Below are 16,727 nucleotides of genomic sequence, written 5' to 3'. Positions count from 1 at the left end.
TATTGACTATATGATAATGAGTGATATGTGAATTGTATGTCAATGAAATTGCTCAAAATAAACAAACTAATTTTTTTTTTAAGTGTGGGCCCAAACTATTTCACTGGTGAAGTCCATTAAACTTTCAGAGAATGACACCAATTTTGCTGAAATTATTCAAAAGTGTAGAAAAGGATGGAAAATTCTGAAATTTATTTTATGAAATAGCATAACCATAATACCAAAACCAAAGACTATACTTTCAGGGATCATTTCTATAGTCGGCGACTAGAGAAGTTCCTCTGAGCGTGTAGAGCACCGAAACCCACGAGGAGGAGGCGCAGCACTCTCCCCTGAGCGTGAAGCCGGCGGCTGCTTGCCATTGATGATCGTTCTCCCCGTCTCCGGGCGGGGTGAGGGGGAGAGTGCAGTCTGAGTGGAAGAAAAAAAAAAAAAACCAAAACCAGACATAGGCATCACTAAAGAAGAAAATATAGACCAATATTACTCATGAACATGGATGCAGAAATTCTCAACAAAATTCTAGTCAATAGTGTCTAACTATATATATATATATATATATCACGAACAAATGAGATTCAGACCACATATACAGGAATGGTTCAACCTCAGAAAAACAACTAATGTAATCCATCACATTTTTAAAAGGGTAAGACTACCCCACCCCACCCCACATCATTATGTAGAAATAATTATTAACATATGAATTTGAGAAAATTCAACCCCCATTCTTGACAAAAGCAGTCAGCACAATAGGAATAAAAGGGAAATTCCTCAACATAATAAAGCCTATGTAAGAAACCAATAAAGAGAAACTTAAAGGTTCCCCTTGGGAATGGGAACCAGGCAAGCATGTCTTTTACCATCTTTCCCATTTAATGCTGTGCTGACCTCTTAGTCAGAACTATATAGCAAGAAAGGGAAATTCAAGGCATCCAAACCTGACAAAGAAATAAAACATTTTATTGGCAGGTGACAGGGTTCTCTATATAGAAAACCTCAAAGACTTCATAAGAAAATTATTGGAACTCATTGAAAGATTCCGTAAAGTGGTAGAGCACAAGACTATCACACAAAAACCAGTTGAAGTCCTTTGTACAAACAAAGAGAGAGCTCTGAGAGGAAAACATGATATACTAACAATAGCCACACACAAGATGATATACTTAGAAATAAATCTAACCAGAGAAACAAAATATCCATTCAAAGAAACTTCAAAACACTGCTCCCAGAAACCAAGAGGCCTACATATATAGAAAAATAGTATGATCATGGATAGAGGGACTTTACGCTGTTAAAATGTCACGACTACTCAAAGCAATCTACAAATATATCACAATGCTGAACCAGATCCCATCATAGTAAAACGAATCATCAACATTACATGGGAATGAATAACACCCAGGAGAAGCAAGCAGTTGCAAAGAAGAAAAACAAAGGAGGAAGCCCTCTTACTTTTCTTTTTTTAAAGCATTTTATTTTTTTTTTTCGTTTGCCCTCTTACTTTTCAATCTCCTAGTCTACGCGGTGACCCATAGACAAAAGCTATGGTGGTCAAAACAACCAGTGATCGGCACAGCAATAGATGCATAGACTGTGGAACAGAATTGAAAACACTGAAGTAAATCCATCCACCTGTAAAAGATTACACCAAGAATCTGCTCTGACCATAGACCAGGGATGTGAATAATCTTGCTATCATGCAGAGTGTTTTAGAAAGTAGATTATTGCAGCCATAGTTGCTAGGTGCCGTTGAGTCCATTCCAACCCATACATAGTGACCCTATACCCAACAGAATGAGACAATGCCTGGCCTGTGCCATCCTCACAATTGTCCCTAGATCCGAGTCAGTTGTTTCGATCACTGTGTCAATCCATCTTGTTGAGGGCCTGCTTCGCTATTTTGCTGCCACTTTACCAGGCATGATGTCCTCTAGGGACTGGTCTCTCCTGACAACATGTCCAAAAAGATGTAAGATGAAGTCTCGCCATCCTTGCCGATAGGGAGCACTCTGGCCATACTTCTAAGACAGATCAGTTTGTCCTTTAATAATCCATGATACTTTCAATATTCTTCTCCAGCACCAGAATTCAAATGCATCGATTCAATGTCCAGCTTTCCCCTGCAGATGAGGCAAGATGCCACTCCTATTAATAATAAATGTTTAAAGCTATTTCTTTCCCTTTTGAATCATGTCATATTAGCAAATAAAGCCCCCCCCCCAAAGCTTTACTGTGTCCACATCATACAGGCTGACTCGACTTTAAGGATGTCCCTGTTCAACGTATGTAGTATTGTGGGCGCCTTCCGACCTCGGGCTCCTATTCCGGTACTAGTCACACGGTTGTCACTGCCGACTTTTCTTTTAGAAGTAGATCACCAGGGCCCCTTTCCAGTCTGTCTTAGTCCGGAAGCATCACTAACCCTGCCCATCCTATTAGTGTTTGAGATTTGAGATGCCCGTGGATAGCTTCCGGAATCATAGCCGCACGTGAGCCACCACAGTACAACAAACTACCCGTGACAATGCCTACACAGTGTTTCATGATGTGTCTGTGCCGTGATTGATTTGACGAGCCCCGTGAGGGAGCACTGAAGGTTTGGCCACGGTGCCCATTTCGAGTACTCGGTTAACTTCCAGATTGCTTTGATTCGTTGTCAGTCATGGACTCGTTTTTGTTTTTCTTCTTTAAAGAATTATTATGGTCGAGTTGACTTAGGGAACAGATCATCAGTTTTAAATTCAACATCACCCACATTTCGTCTTTGCTTAGTCATCGCAATCCTCACGATGTAATGTCACTTGTTCCACTCCGCCCTCTGAACATTGTCCTTGAGTAAATGATGCCCTTCTGACCTCAAGAGACGTAGCATTCTAAAGTCTGCGTACCTCGCCAGTGTCTGTGTTCCCCTTCCACTCTCTTGTTGGTTGACAGCTGAGTCATGGGGATGAGTTCCCTTCCGGACCTCAAGGGTGACGCAAAGCCATAGTCAAAGACTAAGGGGTTCCTACAGGATCTGACCAGCGAGCAGGATGTTTGCCATGATTTTGAGTTTTATGGAATAGTTTTTCCCATTCTATCATGGCCATCAAAAAGGATCCATTTTGTAATAATAGTGGTCCCTGGGCACAATAGAGTGTTTCTGGGATCTGGGTTGTAAAGGCAAATGTTGGTTAATTGTTTCCCATCTTTTTTATTTACATCAGAAAATGTGAGACCAAGAGTTGCACCTAAGATGATTGCACTACTCACCAGAGCAGGATGCGGATCCTCGTCTTGGAGGGCTAAGTGATACCAGTTGATTTTGGTGTCCCTGGAGAGTATGTTCCAGAGCCCCCCGGCCTAGCAACTCATTCTTTCAGTGTTCTTCCTTATGTCTAAGTAGTTTTCAAAACGTTGCCTTTTTCAAGCTCCCCTACCTTCACATATGTTGGTAGGAAAGGTCAATATCCCTTCACAAATAATATCTCACCCTCACCTATTCAACTTGCGTATCTAATTCATGTATGCACTTACTTCAGAATGTGTACATGACAGCATTTACCTGTTGCCTTTAGGAGTATTCTAACTATTGTCCCCTGCCTCCATTACCTTTTCTGTGGGGGCGTGGTGGTGGTGGTGGTGGTATTTTTCGTTTTGTAGGTCTGCTACACCTTGCATATTTCTGTATCTAGGTTGACTTCTGAGTGTTGGGCTGAATGTTAATTTCAGATTGTTGTCAGTTATCTATCTGAAGAACTCCCTTAGGTATTTCTTGTAAAGTTGGCTTAGTTTTTACAAATTCTTTTTATTTCTGTTTATCTGGAAATGTCATGATTTTGCCTCTGTATTTGAGGGACAATTTTGTTGGGTATATGATTCTTGGCTTGGAATCTTTTTTCTGTATCTATCTATCTATCATCTATCTATCAACTATCTATCTATCATCTATCAACTATCATCTATCTATCTACCTATCAACTATCTCTCTCTCTCTCTCTCTCTCTCTCTCTCTCTCTCTCTCTCTCTCCCCTCTTGCCTGCATGGTTTCAGCTGAGTAATCAGAGGGTAGTCTTATCTCCTTTGTAGGTAACTGTTTGCGTATCCCAAGCTGCTCTCAGGATTCTTTGCTAGGATTTGGCTTTGGAAAGTTTGATTATGATATATTGTGGTGATTTTCTCTTGAGTTCCTTGAGTTCCTTGGGTTTGTGTAGCTTCTTGAATGCATGTCTTCTCATCTTTCATGATATTAAGGGCATTTTCTTTCAAGACCCCTCTGACAACCTTCTCTGTGCTTTGTTGGTGTCTTCCTGTTTTGGAATTCCTATCAAACTCTAAAATTCACTTCCACGAGTCAATGCCGACGCCTAGCAACACTGTAGTACAGGGAATAACAGCCCCTGCGAGTTTCAGAGATTTTAACTCGTTATGGGAGTAGAAAGCCTTATCTTAACTGAAACCCGCGTTTAAAGCTTAAAATAGCAGCACTGGGACAATCCACTCATCTGTGTCCTCTCCACTACCTTCACTCAGCTTCACCTCCCAGTCTGTATTCAACACACTTGTCTACCCGCCCCTTTAAAGCCCGACTCTGGAGATTATCACCTGCATCTGTTTCACCAGCTCTATCCCAGCTTTGTTGTTAGAGGTCTGGGTAGCATCTCTGCCTAGTCTGTCATCTTGCGCAAGTCTGCAGCTACTGAGTTATGTCTGCTCCATTCTGTTGCACCACACCTCCACCCCTTCTATAATACACTTCCATCTCTGCTGCCTCCAGATGGACTTTTAAAAATCATTTTATTGGGGGCTCATAACTCTTATCACAATCCATACATCCATCCATTGTGTCAAGTACATTTATATATGTTACCATCATCATTTTCAAAACATTTTCTTTCTACTTGAGCCCTTGGTATGAGCTGATTTTCCCCCTTCCCTACCCTCCATCCCTCCCAAACACTTGATAATTTATAAATTATTATTTTTTATGAGGGGAAGGGGGGAGTAAGAGAAAGGGTGGTAGGGGGAACCAATCACAATGATCTACTTATAACCCCCTCCCAGGGGGACGGACAACAGAAAGTGGGTGAAGGGAGACATGATATTGCTACTCTCATTATTGGTCCTGAGGGGTTATCTGTCTTGGATTCCCTGTGTTTCCAGCTCTTATCTGTACCAGTGTACATGCTCTGGTCTAGCTAGATTTGTAAGGTAGAATTAGGGTCATGATAGTGGGGGGGGTGGTATTAAAGAACTAAAGAAAAGTTGTATGTTTCATTGGTGCTGTACTGCACCCTGACTGGCTCATCTCTTCCTTGTGACCCTTCTGTAAGGAGATGTCCAGTTGTCTACAGATGGGCTTTGGGTCTCTACTCGGCCTTCCCCCTCATTCATATCGATATGTTTTTTTGTTTTGGGTCTTTGATGCCTGATACCTGATTCCTTTGACACTTCATGATCACACACACTGGGGTGCTTCTCCCATGTGGGCTTTGTTGCTTCTCAGGTTACTTGTTTATCTTTAAAACCCCAGATGCTATATATTTTGGTAGCTGGGACCATCAGCTTTCTTCATCACATTTGCTTATGCACTTGCTTTGTCTGCAGGAAGATGAGCATCACAGAATGCCGGGTTATTAGAACAAAGTGTTCTTACACTGAGGGACTACTTGAGGAGAGACCCAATGTCTGTCTGCTGCCTTAATACTTGACATATAAATATATATACATAGATCTATTTCCTGAAAATCATATAAAAATATATTTACATATATACATGTCTGTATTTAGACTTCTATAAATGGCCTTTGCCTCTTAGTTCTTTCCTCTATTTCCTTTTACTTGCCTCTTGTCCCACTATCATGTTCGGCCTTCATTTGGGTTTCAGTAATTCTTCTTGGCTACATTGTCCTTGATCAAACCCCACCAGGCCTCCTACACCCTCCTCACCATCTATTTAAGATCACTTGTTGTTCCCTCGTTGCTGGGTTTGTTGGCACCCACCCCCCCTTCCTTTTTCCCACCTCCCCCTCTCACACGTCCCCCTGGAACCCGTTGCTTTCTCTTTCGGATTGTTTATCCCATCTTACCTAGATAGACAGGCAGAGACAATGTAAGCACAAAAACAAGACAAAGCAAGGACTTTTTATCTTGTCATCAGATTTCCATCTCAAAGAACTGCACTCTCTCAGCTCCTTCCCTCTCACTGGCACCTTGACCACTAGATGGCAATGTTTCGGTATCTGTCCCAACCTCCCCTCCTTCAGCCTGGGAATTGAGTACACCAACCTTCAAACTCTGACCATTCAAAACACTGTTGAAAACCATTCCTTGAAGGTGATGGGTGCTTCGTTTTCAGCACCAAGAGAATGAGTTATGAATTATGAGTGCCAAGACAATGAGAATGAGTTCTGGGGCAGTGGTGGTTTGGTGGTAGAATTCTCACCATTGTGTAAGAGACCTGGATTCAATTCCCAGTCTATACACCTCGTATGAAGCTACTGCTCTTCTGTCCGTGGACGTTTCTGTGTTGCTGGCTTAGGGGGTTACTCTTTCAGCTGCTATCCACAAAGTCAGCAGTTCAAAACCACCAGCTGATCCTCGGAAGAAAGATGATGCTTTCTACTCTGATAGAGTTATAGTCTCAGAAACTCACGGGGACAGTTCTACCCTGTCCTATAAGGTCACTGAACTTTGAAATTGACTCAATGACAGTGACTGAATAGGTTTCAGAGGAGTTTCCAGACCAAGTAGAAAGGCCTAGAGATCAACTTCTGAAAACCATTTAAGGAAACGCATTTGGGCCTCTACAGTTCTCTGCAAACTAATCTTGGAGGTGATGCAGGTTTGGGCAACATTCGTTCATGGCAACCAGCAGTTGGATATTCCCATGCTTCCCTGCATGAATGGGACGTCTGGCACTGGGCATTAGTTCTTGCCAGATACTGTTCACCTTTCTCGGAGTTCTTGAGATGGTGTGAGATGGTCCCAGCACTTACATCACCAATCTCTGTTTCTAGAACAATGGCGTTTGTCCATGAAGTCATTATTATTGTTATTTCATGGAAAGAAGCTAGTGAAAAGAAAACTCAATGAAAAGGAAAACAAAAGTGCAGGCGACACAGAGACAAACCAGGACAGGGACGTTAGAGAAACTTTGGCTTCATTGGAAAGTGCATTCTTAATCATTGAATTAAAAACCTAGTCCTTGGAAAACACTGAATCTTGGAATCATGGAAGTAGTCTTAGAGACATAGTATCTTTGATGTTATTTTTTTAAATGCAGTGTATAGACAGTACTTAATAAAATAATCTTCCCATTATAATTCTTAGAATCTAGATGACCATATAATATAAGACAATTAATTTTAAAAAACCCACAAAAACACAGTACAAAACAAACCCACTGTCACTGAGTCAATTGCAACTCAGTGGCCAGGTTTCTGCAACAGGAGCATACAGCCTCATCTTTCTCCCTGGTAGCTGCTGGTGGATGAACCACCAACCTTTCCATTAGGAGCATAATGCTTATCCCACAGTGTCCCCAGGGCTCTCTACTGGAAGTCCATACTTACGGAATCCTAGACTCCCAGAATCTAGATTGTGAGTAGCTCTATCGCAGACGCCTTCTTTTTCACCTGGGAAACCAGTCCCCAAAGAGCTGCTGAGGGACTTGCAGAGTCGCTGCTGTTGTGCTTGGTGCTATTGAGTCCATCCAAGCTCACGGCGACACTGCGTACAACAGAGCATTGCCCAGCCCCATGCCATATTCATAACTCTTGCTGGATTTGAGCCCATTGGCACAGCCATTGTGTCAATCTATCTTCTAGACCAGTGGTTCTCCACCTTCCTCATGCCGTGACCCTTTCGTACAGTTCCTCATGTGGTGGTGACCCCCCAACCATAAAATTTGTTTCGTTGCCATTTCATCACTGTCATTTTGCTACTGTTGTGAATCGGGCGACCCCTGTGAAAGGGACGTTCGATTCCCAAAGGGGTCACGACCCACAGGTTGAGAACTGCTGCTCTAGAGGGTCTTCCTCGGTTTTGTTGACTTTAGCAATCAGGATATCCTTCTCCAGGGGCTGGCCTCTACTGGTAACATGTCCGAAGACCATGAGCCCCAATATTAGCATCTTCACTTCTAAGGAGCATTCAGGCTATACTGTTTCCATGACAGATTTGTTCATATTTCTGGCAATCTGTGGTATATTAACTATTCTGTCCAACACTATAATTCAAATGTATCAAGTCTTCCTTAGTCTTCCTCATTCACCATTCCCGATTTTTCATGCATATGAAGCATGTGAAAATCCCACAGTTTGGGTCAAGTGCCCCTTAGATCTCAAAGTGACATCCTTTTTAGCACTCTACAGAGATCGTTGGCAGCATATGTGCCCAATGCAATATGTCATTTGGTTTTTTGACTACTGCTTCATCAGACATTGATTGAGGATCCAAGCAAAGTGAAATCTCTGACAGCATTACTATCGTTTCCATTGGTGATGCTGTTGTTTACTGGCCCAGTCGTGAGGAGTGTTGTTTTCTTCATGATGGGGTATAATCTGTACTGACAGCTGTACTCTTTGATCTTCATTAGGAACGCTGCAAGTTCGCCTTCTTTCAGGAAGCAAGGTTGCGCATCTGTTACTAAGTCTTTCTCCAATCCTAATGCCATGTTAGCACTGCCAAAGAGTGGCCCTCAAAGTGAACTTTCCTCAAGTCAGTGGGCAGAACACTCACACCTTTACCCTCATCTCTCCATGGCGACCTCAGACTTCCCTCTCTTCTCTCATGCCAGGGGCTCCAACTGGGTGGCACCCCACGCAGGCTTCACGCTGGCACGAGCTCTTTCTTTTCTCGGTAGAAACACTTACTCAGTTGTTTCCTTCCCCGCGGCTCCTTCTTTATGCTGGCTCATCAGATGGGCTAATTAGTCCATATTATGCTTCACATTAATGTGAGCATGAGTGATTTATATGACACGTGTCTTCCCTTTCAAGTAACATGTGCTTTCTAGAGTATGTTGCAATTTACAGGCTAGTGCTAGTGGTGGAATTTTAGGCAGTGTAGCCAGTCAAGGAGAGCAGTGTGCTGAGAATTTGATGTCCTTCAAATCATCAACAGTCACTACTTGGCTTTTGGGGGAAAACGGCTACATAAGCAAAGCTCTACAAAGATCCTCTTCAAGAAAATTTCCCCCAAACACTGGAGAAGAACCAAAAAGCGAGTTCTGAACTCCTTGGAGGTAGGAGAGATACCCGGATCAGACACAGACAAAGAGGAGAAGCTCAACTAGGGAGACCTTGAAAAGCAGCAAATTCTTGGTGGGCCAATAAAGTACTGCTGGCCAGCCTCTTCTCCAGCACTGCAGTCCACGGGACTGGGAGATAAAGGCAAGCCATCACTCATTTCCCACATCTCCCAGATCCTGTGATTTAATCGAATCCCACAGAGAAGAGTGGCATCCCTGAGGATGGTGGCGACCCCCCCCCCCCTACCTAGGAGGGTCAGTGCATGCTGGGGAAGGGGACTGGAAAGGACACACACCAGTACATTATTTCCTGGTCAGTGAAAGATGCTATAATGTGACACTGTGCAGAGATGAGTGCTATTGCTCCTCCACTGGGACAGAGATGAGTTTGTAGCAGGAGAGTGGGCTGAGCTTCTGGAACCCACATTTCTCTCTCTCTTCATGACCGCTTGGTCTTGGAAGGCAGCTGTTCCAGCCATTGGCCAGCATCCCCAGTGACCACAGAAAGTAACCTTGAGACTGGGACCTTGGCAATAACCAGCAGCCATTAATTGATGTTTTGTTGTCTCTTTGCTTTGTTTGTCTGTTTTGTCTTATTTTATTTTGTGAGCATTTTTGTTCCTTTGCTGGTTTGTGCGTTTCTCTTTTAGTTACTTTAAGCGGGGGTGGGGTGATGCTGAGGTTGTTTGTTAAGTACTGGTATGTGCCTCTGTGCTTTATTTTGTTTGTCATTAATCCTTTCTCAGAATTGACTATTACAACACAGCTCAAATATCCCTGACCCTTCAACAGCTACAGCTAGTGCACAGGGAATTTTAGCCACTTTAATATTGCCTGATCAACAAACAGAGACAAGCATAAAAACAACACTTCTTTTCAAAAACAACCGCCAATCTCAGTGCACACAAGAAAGCAAGAAAAGTTAGCTCTAGCATGTGGCCAAACACTAACATGAGAAATTTTTAAGATGTAATAAAATGCACTAAAGAAACCCAGGGGGTGGCAGGGTGGATTCAAAAAGATGGTGTTCAACTGCTTTCAATGGATGTAGGAAATTTTCTTTTCCAAAGAATCCCCCTTCAATAAACTCACTCCTTCTGTTCATACTTCTTCTCTGACTCTTGTCTGAATGTTGTCCCCTGCCTGAAATCTTTCTTGTGAGTAGGACAAGAATTGAGGAATGAAAAGGCTTGAAACTCTGAGTCTCTCCTGGTAACACAATGGCATTCCAAATTAACGAGCTCAAATATGATTTTCTTGAGACCAAACTATAAGACTGAATCTATAAAAACAACGACAACAACAAAAAATCTGAAGAAAATTTGGAATGTTTGTGGGACCCTACCAATAGGAATAATTTATATTTGATACACATTCTATAACAGAAAGAAGGAAACAGAACCACTGAGATCATAATAGTCCAAGAAATATGGGGAGAAATTTCCCTAATATCATTACATAAAAGAAAATGATCACTCAAGAAGCCAGAAGAATCCCTAATAAAATTGACCTCCAAAGAAAATCTGCCATGAGATATAGAAAAAATTTCTAACCTCAAAGATAAAAGAGAGAGTCTTGAGAACAACTTGAGAAAAAAGAAGAAAAAAACGACCTATAACAGGAAACCAATAAGAATAAGTGTGTTTTCCCCAATAGAAACTATGCAAGGAAGAAGACAATGGAATGATAAATACAAAATATGAAATAAAAATTTGCCAACCAAGAATCTTATATCCAGCAAAATTATCCTTCAAATATGAATGATAAATAACAATATTTTCAGACAAGAAAAAACTTTGTAGAAATTACACCAAACTTTCAAAAATACGAAAGGGAGAATCAACATCTGTAGACGGTAACCTAAGAAACAGACAAGACCAACAGACTCAAGTGATGCACAATGTGAAACAAGCCTACAAGATTGAAGACAGGAAACCAGAGATGACATTCTGAAATGAAGACACTAATGATGTAATAGACGGAACAGAGTAGACATAAACCACCGAGATGGAGAGGAAGTTAAGTAATCCACACGAGAGAAAAAACTGCCTTAATCTTGAAAAGAAAATAGTAAAAACAAATTAACCACAAAGAAAATGGTAAGATGCAACAAAATAATTAAGGAAAGCCATAAAGACTTACTAAACAGTAAAAACAATGACAAGCAAACCCACAAACATAAGGAAAAAGATAGTAATACACATTAAAAATTTAAAACAATATAACTCTTAGTATATGGATCTGCTTTAAGATACACAGGATTGGAACAACACTTAAGAAAAGAGGATGATTTTCAGGCTAAAATAAAGAGTTTGTACCTTGAATTACTGAGATTGAAAAAGAAAACCCATTTGCTTTTATATTCTTCTAGGTCTCAAAGTTCAAACCCATTAGTGTTTAGATTATGAATCTCTACAAATCTCCCATCTTTTAAGCTACAGTTAGATGTGATCTTGTGATGGTTTCCCCCCAGAGCTGAAGAACTGAGGGTTGTACCCTAGGGGACCCAGTTGTACCCTAAAAACTGCTCATTATTGATCGTGTGGTTCTGTCTCAGTATTAGTTCTAGTGACTCAGGGCTTCCAAATTCAGAGACCCATGGGGATAGCAGACAGTACAAGTGAGTTCAGAACACTGGGGACTGCAGTACACTCGAGGATTCTTTAAGTGGGGTGTTCATGCCTCATGCAGGCCAGTGCGGCCATCTGAAAGTGAAGGCCCACCATTCCCACATCTGATTCCAACCCCCTGGGTATATGTTTTTTTAAAAGCAAAACCTACCAATGTGAAAACGTTCCATATGACACAGTGATTTCACTCCTGGGTGCACAGCTAAGGTAGTTGAAAGCAGGACCACAAACAGATTCATGCGCATTAATGTTTCCTGCTGCGCTGCTCACAAGAGCCAAGGCAGAGAGAGGAAACCCCAGTGTTTCCCCTTCCCCCAGATGGAAACAGAAACCAAACGTGGCCTGATATTACTCAGCCATAAGAAAAGAAACGAAGTTACGATGTGTGTTCTAACGTGAGTGAACCTGAAAAGGATGCTAAGTAACATAAGACACAAAGGGACAAATAACATCCGATCTGATTCTTATGAACTATCTAGAATTGGCAAATGCCCAGGCACCAAAGTTTGTTAGCCGCTGCCAGGGGTTGAGGTTGGGAAAATGAGGGATTCCTACTGAGGGCATATTCAGTCTGTCTTGGGTGCTCAAACAACGCAGAGCAACCGCAGTTTTGGAGAGGGTACTGGTGATGGCTGCACAGTACGACGGATGCAGTCAGCTTCAGTGAATTGCACATTTTAAAATGGCAAAAATGTAATGTACAGCCGTCAAAAACTATGGCTACTAGGGCTCCAGCCCACACAAGAGTGGGTTCTTTAAAACAAAGGTTCTGAACGCATTACCGTGCTTAGTGGCTGGCTGCAAGCGAGTTCTCTCAGTCATACACTTGTTGGGGTGCCTTCCACAAAAAGGAAAAGCAGACCTAATCTAAGCAGGAGCTTGTGGGCAGCTTGATGGGCCGGTCAATTCAAGGCACGGACGTCAGCTCAGATGGTTATGACAAACGCTCTCTGAGCCGCCTTCATAGATTTGTCTCAAGAAGGTAGGATCATCCCAGGGGATTTTAAGGAAATGGAAAATTACCTTGGTGAGTAGAAGACCCGGAGGGTTGTACTGAGGAATCCCCCCCCCCATCCCGAAAATGCACCTGCCCATTATTCAAGGGTAGCAAATGCTGCCTGAGAAACGTCACCCCAGCAGCCTTACAGCCTGAAGGTTGATGCTTCAGCCTTCATTTTATTTTCTAAATCATTTTATTGGGGTCTTGTTCAACTCTTATCACAATCCATCCGTCCATCCGTGGTGTCAAGCGCATTTGTACATTTGCTGCCATCATCATTCTCAAAACATTTGCTTTCTACTTGAGCCCTTGATATCAGCAGCTCATTCCCCCCTCCCTCCCCACCCCCACTCCCCCAAGAACCCTTGATAATTTATAAATTATTATTATGTCATATCTTACGCTGTCCGACGTCTCCCTTGTGATCATTGACCTTGACTTGCAACCTTTGCCCAAACTCATTTATTTAAAGGGAGCACATTTTCAGTTCCCCAAGGCTGCCATCGGGGGTGGGGTGCCATTGGGGGGTGGGGTGCCATCGGGGGGTGGGGTGCCATCGGGGGTGGGGTGGGAGATGGCTGCCAGATAACTAGCGCTGGAAGGTCTCCTTAGCAACTGCTGAAGAGGTTACTCCAGGTGGGAAACCCTTCACTGCCCGGCAGGGAGGAACTCAACTTAGGAGCTAAGTAGACCCACGTTTCTCCAGTGCGAGAGCGGCCATGCCTGCTGACGGAGCCCTCCACCAGTGGCCGTGGCACGGGCTGCCTCTGAGCCCCACTCCTCTCCCACAGCCAGCTTTTCATGGCCCCTTAGGGCACCCCAGCCGGCTCACCTGGGCACCTCAGCTACAGTGCTTGCCATTCCCCCCTCCTCCTTTTTACCCTGGTGCCTCCCATCCCACGTGCCCCACCTCCCTCGTGGGCCACACGGGAACATACACATGGTATCACTACCGAAGAAGTAGCAATCCCCACCCACAAGGTGTTTCGTTTTAATTTTATTTGTTATATTATCCAACTTTAATGATTTTGTTCGAGTCCCCTCCCATTTCCTCTTCCAGTGTCCTTTCCGTGTGCGACCATACGCTCCTGAGAACATGCATTCCGCCAAGCAAAAGCAGGCAGGCATGTGCATTCTGACTCACCCACTCAATCAAGGTTGTTGTTGTTGTTGTTGTTTCCATTTCTTTTTCTCCTGAGTGCTCAGACCCAGCCACATTGATACTACCATGGATGGCCACAGAGCTTCAGCCCCCACAACCAAGCCACACTGAAGGCTTTTGTCTCGTTTTTGCCCCCTTCCCACTGTATATCCCCTCCTTATCTCTTTTTCCTAGTGGAATATATTTCCATGAAACATAATAATTCTGCTTACCTCTCTTAAAAGACATTTTCCCATTATTTTTCTACAAATCTGTCGGTCACAGACCAATATCTCTCATGAATATTGAGGCAAATTTTCTCAACAAAAAATTCTGTCTGATAGGATCCAACACCACATATTAAAACATAATTCATCATGACCAAGTGGGGTTCATACCAGAGAGGAAAGGACGTTTCAATATTTGAACAACAATCCATGCAATCCACCACATAACAGACACAAAGAATAAGAACCACGTAATCATATCAAGAGACAGAGAAAGCATTTCACAATATCTACCACCCATTTCTGATTAAAAACAACCAAACAATAAAATAAGAACAAAAGGGGAATTCCTCAACAAAATAAAGACCATATATAAAAATCCAACCGCCAATGCTGTGCTCCATGGGGAAAACGGAACACATTTCTGCTGAAAACGAGAACTAGATGAGGGCACCCCTTATCAGCACTCTTACTCAACTGTGGCTCCCAGAAGAACATGGCCCACGCTCTTGTTTTGGACATACCACCTGGAGAAAGGGCACATGTTTATGGACGGAGACTCAGCGGGGAGAGGGGAATCTTGAGTGCAATGCAGAAGCACCGTCCTCCCTCCCACAGACTCAAATGGCCAGTGACGTGAGGATGACTCAGGACTGAGGCACTCTTTGTTCAGCTGCAAGGAGGCCACCATGAGTCAGGGTTGACTCCACCCTGCCTTCTATGTCTACCTTAGTGTCGGGGTGATTGGTCACATCGCAATAGAAAACTGGAGCATCAAGGAACCGGGGTCTCATTGCCATTGATTCTAGACTCTGGATTCTTACCCTTCCTGAACCTCAGTATCCTCATTCAGAAACAGAAGGTTTGGTCTGAGGCCAAGGGTGAGTGTGAAGAGAGCCATAGGGTACATGATGGCCTACTGCCGGAGGTGAAATGGCACCCCCCTAGAAGAAGCTTGGCATTGCTCAGTGACACACCGGGTATGTAAGGCCTCGGCCCAGCGCCACGCTCCTCGATCACATGCTCTAGGAGGCAAGCAAAAAGAGTCCTTGGAACTTGCTTTGGAAAGTAAACAATTGGAAACCACCTAGACACCCGCCAACAGGGGAGTGGCTTAATAAATGGTGGTTTATTTATGGGCTGTAAATGAGTAGGTGAAAGTTCCAGCAGCCAATGTGCAGAAATCGCCCTGACGCCATGTTGAGTGGAAGAAGCAAGCTGGAAGGTGACTCATACAGTATAGCCCCTGGTATATCGTCCAAGAGGACAGTATAGTAACAGACAGCTTACTTTCATTTTAAGGTGTTGTATTTTTCCTTTGTAAGGAACTTTAAGCTGAGGGGGGAGGGAGCGGGGAGGGAAGGGGAAAAAAAAGAGGACCTGATGCAGAGGGCTTAAGTGGAGAGCAAATGCCTTGAGAATGATTGGGGCAGGGAATGTATGGATGTGCTTTATACAATTGATGTATGTATATGTATGGATTGTGATAAGAGTTGTATGAGTCCCTAATAAAATGTTTTTTAAAAAAAGGAAAGAAAAATAACTTTAAGCTTTATTGACATATAACATTTCGTATGGTTCAAGAGTTTGAACATATTAAAGGTCGCACAATCTTCACTACAATCAATTTTAAAACGTTTTCTTCTTTCTCGTACTCATTGTTAGTAGCTCCGCATTTGTCCCCGCTCTCCCCTGCCAGAACGCCATGAAACTACTGATCCAGTTTCTGTCTCTATAGATTTATTTATCCTAAATTTCATAAAAAGAAAACATTTTAAAACCCAATTCAACAATAGTAACAAAATAAAACATAGAAAAACCTCAGTTTAAAAGATAACAGGAGAAAATGAAAGCTAGAACAAATTTAAAATGAGTCAAAAGGGAGAATAAATGTCAAGGTGTTAAATTTTAACATGAGTCTACTTTCCAATGTATTCTCTCTGGCAGCAAGTCTATTCACATCCCTGGTCCAAATGGGATTCTTTGGAGACTTAATCCAAGTGGGAACTCTGCCAATGGATTTGGGGCCTTCACTGTCATCCATAGACTTCTGAACACTGGTGCTCAAAATTTAAGTTCTGATACTATTTCTTCCCAGGTTCTTGGATTTTACTATTTACAATCCTAGGATCACACAGGCTAGTGTGCTTCTTCTGTATGAACTTAGCTGACACCTCTCTTCCTGACAGCTGGGCACCATCTGATTTTTTCACCACAGTTTTTGTAGCACCACGATCTTCAGTAATCTCTTCATGAGGGCAAATACAGAGTAGGGCTACATCTTAAGAACACATTTTCCTTAGAGTAGGGCTATGATTCAGTGCAAGCTTAAAATTCATGCATATATCTATGGTCCACGTTAGAGATAATCGTTCTCCTTTTATTGAGGAATATCCTAAATCACCCCATATGATCATTACTTTAGTCAAGATTATAGAATTTCAAACACTGTTTTGAAAAGGAAACTATACATGTATAGGAGAACTTTTGATAC

At 42.7% G+C, this 16,727-nt stretch overlaps 1 pseudogene; it reads left to right on the top strand.

Moving 5' to 3' along the window:
* The first annotated feature begins 229 nt into the window (after nt 1-229).
* LOC142449431 (small nucleolar RNA U3) lies at nt 230-420 on the top strand (annotated as a pseudogene).
* The last annotated feature ends 16,307 nt before the right edge of the window (nt 421-16,727 follow it).

The sequence above is a fragment of the Tenrec ecaudatus genome, chromosome 5, assembly GCF_050624435.1.
Source record: "Tenrec ecaudatus isolate mTenEca1 chromosome 5, mTenEca1.hap1, whole genome shotgun sequence".
NCBI classification, from domain to species: Eukaryota; Metazoa; Chordata; class Mammalia; order Afrosoricida; family Tenrecidae; genus Tenrec; species Tenrec ecaudatus.
This window is presented reverse-complemented; position numbering and strand designations above follow the sequence as displayed.